Here is a 7,080-nt window from a genome sequence, read left to right as displayed (position 1 = left end):
CATAGGTTGTATTTTAGCACAATGCATTCCAACTTGGTATAATATATCATATAATGGGGGCAGTGTAAAAAAGTAATGGAAATGGAAATGGAAGGGCTGCTGACTTGCCACTCGCCTATCATCTTAAAAAAAAGTTCTTTCAAGGTTAAAAAATTCCCCCCACAGCACCAGTGGTTTGGGCTTTGGGCTCTTGAAATCCCTTTAAAATTCCCATTCCCCCAGGACTTTGAGTGCCTAGGACACAGCAGAGATGTCACCTGCACTTCCCAGGACATAGGATGGGGATAAGTCATTATAATTGCAACACTTCATTTACTGAAGGCTAGCAGGAAAACAATCCTTATTTTTGTATGCCAGGTTCCCTTTAGGCTATGTACACACATCAGATGATTCTCGTATAATTATCGTTTCAGGGCTGATATCGGACAAGAATCTGACGTGTGCACAGCGGACATCCGATGTCTTTCATGTATCCGTCCTGGCAGATCCATGAACGACAAGCGACTGCAATGCAAGTGAAGAGGGGAGAGCACAGCCGGGTGGCGCTCTGTCCTTCTTCCCCTCTCCATAGAGCTGAACTGCATTGTATGTACAGCACTCCTTATTGCATCTTTCAGTCTCCTCTTTGGAAAGGATTGTGAAAGATTAGACAATACTCTCATGTGTGTATGCATTACACATGCAATAATTGTCATTGGAAAGGATCTTTCTCAACAAAAGACTGCACGATGCATGAAGTGCTGTACATACAGCGCCATTCTGCTCTATGGAGAGGAGAGGGGGGAGAACCACATAGCAACACCCCACTGTGATCTCCCCCACTTCACTTGTATTACAATTGTTCGTCGTCCATAGTCCGTGGACCCGCCAGGACGGTTGTTCGGACAATGGAAGACGAGTGGTGAACACATGCAGGATTCTCATCTGATATCAGCCATGAGCTGATTATCGGATGAGAACCATCTGACATGTGTACGTAGCCTAAGTCACTTCTGATTGGCCATTGAGCAAAGCCAATGGTGTAAATACAGAGAAGTTTTTATCCACACCTGGGGCCCTACCTGCACCACCCGTTGGTACCTGTGTATAGGGGCTCTGATGACCAAACAAGGAGCGCTGTGATCATCTGCAAGACTGAGCTAGAATTCCATCCATGGGTCTGGTCCCTTAAAGCGTCTTACTTCCAAGTACAGGGGGCCCCTAATCCACATCGTCCCATGCTAGCTGGTCCTCTGCTGTCCAATTACAAAGCCCCATGAATGCAGTCATAATACGACTTCACCACTTGTGGTCATCCCATAGAAGTGTTCACATCAGGATAAGAGTATGGAACCTGAACCCTGGGGACCCAAAGACCAGATCATCACAGGACCACTGTATTAGGTGACTATGAATTGAGTTTTTGGTGTCCTAAATGTTCCCAGGATTTCCATCAACAATAACTGAACAATTAGATCAGATCCCATTTAGGCTCCAAGCTTTGAGTTCTATTGGAAAAGCTTTGGGCTGGTGCTTTGGGTGCCTCGTCTTGGCACTGACCGGGACAAATGAGAACCTTCAGAAACACGTCCATACAGTTTTTGTTTCATTGTTATTTTTATGTTAACATGTGCTTTGTTTATAACTATATTTCCTCCATGTCTTCCAGAAATCCCAGCACCAGATGAGGAGGACCAAAACTACAACAAAGGTGGGTATTCCTTCTAGGATGTCAGCTGTCATTCTGATCCAGTACTTTTTAAGCAAAGAAATATTCAGATGAAAAAAATACCTTTCCTGATCTGCCAGTAGGGATCCAGAAGGTATTGGACCCCCACCCAACTAACAATTAGTATATATGAAAAGTTTCATATATCAATCTTTGTACAGTCACACAAATGGTATTCTCACCCTCCAATTCCAGCACCCAAAATACTAATTTGATAGGCGGAAGCGGCACCTTTGCTTTAACTAAACCCAACAATGGAACCATTTCTGACTTGATGCTGGAGCTGTCATCCTGATTTACTATTGAACATGTCGCCCCCTACTGGACAAATAATAGATCACTTTGTTCCTTGAAACTTTGTAGCTACCATCATCCCCTTTATGTGGTATGGAAATGTCCAGGGATGGAGTTATGTAGATCAGTCTTCTGTATCCATCCACCAACTTACAATGTTGCAGTCTCATTATGGTAGAAGAGAGAACAGATTGAGGACATGTTTCATCCTGCCTGCAGCAAACTGATGACATCAACTCTGCCTAGGCAAAATCACTGGACTGGAATTCCAGATGGAATTTTAACAATAAAAAACGGAGCAAAAAAAAAAAAAATACTGCTATATATATTGTAAGGTATTAGAATTAATGCAATCTGTTGCTGCATATTTATCATTTCTTTCCTGTCTTTTTATCTCATTTGTCTGCTGGAGCAAATTAACTAAGTCTAAGCACAGGAATGAGATGATTGTGCTGCAGTGTAAGAAGCATACTTATGGTAGGAGAGAGCAGAGTGACAGAAATATAAGTATGCTGTTTCTTCTTTCACTGTCCAGTCTCATAATGGGAAGGAGACTTGCAAAGGGTTACTATACTGCAGTTGAGTACACTCACATCTCCTTGCGTGCTAAACAAGTGCTGTAAAATCTTTTAAATCTCTGCACTGGATTTACAGAAATACAAATCCTCTGACAGGTAAAACTTATCTCTTTTTTGCATCTGTGTAATAATCCTCTTACCATGAATTCAGGTTTATAGGGTTTTAAGGACATATAAGGCATTTATTTGATACATTTATTTATTAATAAAAAAACAATTACATAGGCTGACAAATGTGTAAAAATGCGAAAAAGTGTAAAAAAAGTGGTATTTGAATAGGTATTTTAGTCCCTATTTAATGTACAGTGCTGCATAATATGTTGGCGCTATATAAATCCTGTTTATTAATAATATTAATAATAACAATAATAAAAAAAATTTTTAGTCATGTAATTGTATCTTAAAGTTACTGTATTAAAAAAAAAAAAAAAAAATATATATATATATATATATATATATATATATCTTTAAATACAGTAACTTTCAGATACAATTACATGACTAAAAAAATATTTTAAATACCACTATATATTGCAACCTCACACTGCAAGCATTTTCCCTCTTCCTATTTAGAAAAGAGAGTATAAGCTATACCAAGTGTCAGCAATATTAAGCAGTGTTCTAGGGTCACTTGTGGGGCATGGACCCCATTGGAAGTTCTTTTTACCAGCCCTTGATAAGTTTTTTCTTCTTTTCCCATTCCAACTATCTCACAATGGGGTGGCTACAAACGATTCTACTCTGAATGGAGCATGAATTGTAGCCATGTTAGGCCTAGGTGTTAGACATATGAAAATCTATGTTTAGTAAATATATGGCTTAAATAAATTAATAAAGACATAATACACATAATTATTTTTTAACTTTTGATTTTAGTGACACTTTAAGGTCCTGATAAATGTCTAAATTCATACGGTAGCTTGAGCAATGTTTTATTATTTGCCATTCCATCATCATGATCCCAATTTCCAGCTTGTAATAGATCTGTGAAGCGTTGTTATTGATGAAATAATAATAATAATGTTTGTCTGCGTTGTTCAGTTATCCTGCTGGATTCGTACCAGTGCGGTGCCATGGGTGGAACTTGTCAGTATGATATCTGCCCCGAGGGCTGGGAACGTATGGGAACCTGCAAAAACCGATTGTACAATTGCTGTAAGGATCTACGGGTTAGGTGACAGCAACCCGATCATCTCAGAGGCAATTATATATAATTCAGCTACGTACATCGAAGGATGACTGCAGAGATAAACTCTGGTCATATATGCTGCATCTGGTAACAAAATAATGAATAATAAAACAATAAAACGTATTATATATATAAAATAATAAATAAAACCTAAATCATGTCATATGTGTATTTGTATTTTATGTTGTATGTGTGCGGGTTGTCATGTCCCAGAATACTAATGGCTGATGCACATGGTTCTTACCTTATTTGTTACATTGCATTCATACTTTTCCTGTACTGGTTGCTTTTTTGTTGTGCCAGTCATGTGATTAAATGCCTAGGTACTCATTGTAAGACTTTAGGCACTTGGAAGGATGGATGTTCAATTTATATTAGGGAATGGCTTGCTCTTTCTGGGTGTCTGATATCAATTTTGTCTAGGAAATTGTTGGGAGCTATAGGCAACATAAATGATGCAGGGTGTCACTGGCATTATAGAATTAATTCCTATAGTCTATATTCCTGACCCCTGCACTCAGTATGGTATGTTATACATGATATACTCCTAGCCACTGCACTCTAAAAGCTGTGCTTTATATTCTTTATTACTGACCCCTGCATTCAGTATGCTATGTTATGCAATATCCTGACCCCTGCATTCAGTATGTTATGTTATGCAATATCCTGACCCCTGCATTCAGTATGTTATGGTATACATGATAAAATCCTTACCCCTGCACTCAGTATGCTATATTATACATGATATACTCCTATCCACTGCACTCTATAAGCTGTGCTTTATGTTCAATATTCCTGACCCCTGCACTCAGTATGCTATGGTATACATTATCCTGACCCCTGCATTCAGTATGTTATGTTATTTATGATATAATCCTGACCCCTGCATTCAGTATGCTATGTTATACATGATATACTCCTATACACTGTACTCAATAAGCTGTGCTTTAAATTCTATATTCCTGACCCCTGCGCTCAGTATGTTATGTCATATATTATTTATTCCTGACCACTGCACTCTATAGGCTCTGCTTTAACCTGGAAGAGAAGATGGTGGGGCCCAGAGCGCAACACTGTTAAAGGTATACTGCAGACAAAACAACAATCCATCGCTCAAAGGGCCTGAATTATTATAGCTCTCCAAGGCTGACTACTCTTTCATCAGTGAAGCATGGTGATCCAGCAAACCTGAAACTATTTTGAGTAATTGAGTAATTTGCTATTTGTTAGCAAAGGTTTTCAATCCTGGACCAGATCCATTCCAGGTTTGCTGGATCACCCAGGTTCACTAATAAAAGTGTATCCTCTTCAGCCTTGGAGAGCTTTATTAAATCAGGCCCAAAGTCTTTATTAGTGACTTATTTAGGAAAGTGGTACAGATCTGGCTCCTCTCCTTTAAAAGACAATGGAAATTCAAAAGCAAAGAGATAGAACAGGGTTATAGATCTTCATTTAGGTTTTAGGAGGCCTATCATAAGTTGAAGTGAAATGTAAGCGGAATTGAACTTAAAGCTGACTGATAATGACTGGAAAATGACCACCTGGACTCTTTGGGGAGAATCAGTCTCTTGGTTTGCCGCTCTGCTCAGTGGATCCCTTCTCACTATGCTGGGTCATGGTGGGAGGGACCATTGAATGCAGCTGGGGATACAGGCATCCACATACCCAGAACCGGTGGATTCTAATGATTCTAATAGGAGGTGTAGCTCCGCAGGAGAATAAAAATTCCATTCACTAGCTAAAGGATGGGTAAATATGACTATTGCAATGGCTATTGAACTCTGAAACACCTCATTTAGGACAGGGACAGAATTATACCCTGAACCACCGAGATCATTCTGGTAATAGTACAAATCTTTATATCTCGTAGATTGTAAGCTCTTGGAGTCCTCTCCTCCTCCTGTGTCACTGTCTGTATCTGTCTGTCATTTGCAACCCCTGTTTCATGTACAGCGCTGCGTAATATGTTGGCGCTATATAAATACTGTTCATTATTATTAATAATAGTAATATTTAACACATTTTAATATTTTCATACTTGATATCAGACCCCTCCATTGCTTCATTGGTTGTTTTATATTTTCTAAGCCCATTCATTGACATGTTTTTTTTCTGAAAGTTTCTCTCTTTTTGAATTTCAAAAAAACTGGTGGCTACATTAGTCTTCTTTTTTCTTTTTATGTTTTTTCTTTTTTAATATACTCTATCTGGTGATTAGAAGTAAGACCACAGAGCCACATGCTTTGTATATTCTCCATAACAAATTCTATAGCCCTCAGAGATTTTATTTGATAACAATCAGAGAGCACAGAAAGTAATCAATTCATAATTCCCTGCAAGATCTGGAATTTTCTTGAACCTATCAAACATATATAATGATAATAATCTGTGGTATATGGTATATCGGCATTAAGTAACCAATGTAGAAGACACTGGCCCTATTTTATTAAAGCACTCGAATGCTGGAGAGGTTCATCAGTGAACTTGGGTGATCCAGCAAACCTGGAATGCATGTGTTAAAAGTTATTTACTATTTGTTAGTTAATGCTTTCAATCCTGGACCAGATCTATTCCAGATTTGCTGGATCACCCAGGCTCACTGATGAAAATGTATCTTCTCCAGACTTTAATAAATCAGGCCCTTTAATAGAGGCTGCTGAGGAGAAGCAGCCGAGATGCTACCCGAGGTCAGTGTATTACTTCTTTAATTATATTGCTGCTCATTGCTCAAAGAACTCCTATGAACCTCTGGGGGGACTCACACTGCTGGTTTAATTCTTTTAGGGTCTCTTTAATTCCATAGGACTGCATATTATTATTATTATTAATAATAAACAGGATTTATATAGCGCCAACATATTACGCAGCCCTGTACATTAAATAGGGATTGCAAATGACAGACAGATACAGACAGTCATACAGGAGGAGAGGACCCTGCCCGAAGAGCTTACAATCTAGTAATGTATTTCTTAACACCTCAAACACCCCATTACAGCCTATACAAGAACCCTTGAGTATGTGAAACTTGGGGAACCCCAAAAACCGCAGGAGGAACCCTATCTGCTGGTTTGATTTTTTAAAGGCACCTATACTCAGAATTTTCACTTTACATACAAGGGTAGAGAATCCTTTAATGTTATGTAAAAATTCTGATTTTTTTTAGGTGCAACACCCTCTTTAAAAAAAACGGGTTCAGCACTGCCCCTTAATTCTTGGCCGCCTAGGTGGTTGAGAATAAATGGGAGCGCAAAGCCTCCCTTGTTCATTCCTTCATCAACTTTATTCCCACAGTGGTATACATGTGTCCTGAG

This window comes from Pyxicephalus adspersus, chromosome 4 (assembly GCF_032062135.1).
Source record: "Pyxicephalus adspersus chromosome 4, UCB_Pads_2.0, whole genome shotgun sequence".
Lineage (NCBI taxonomy): Eukaryota > Metazoa > Chordata > Amphibia > Anura > Pyxicephalidae > Pyxicephalus > Pyxicephalus adspersus.
The sequence above is the reverse complement of the archived record's forward strand: the minus strand, read 5'-3'. Positions refer to the sequence as shown.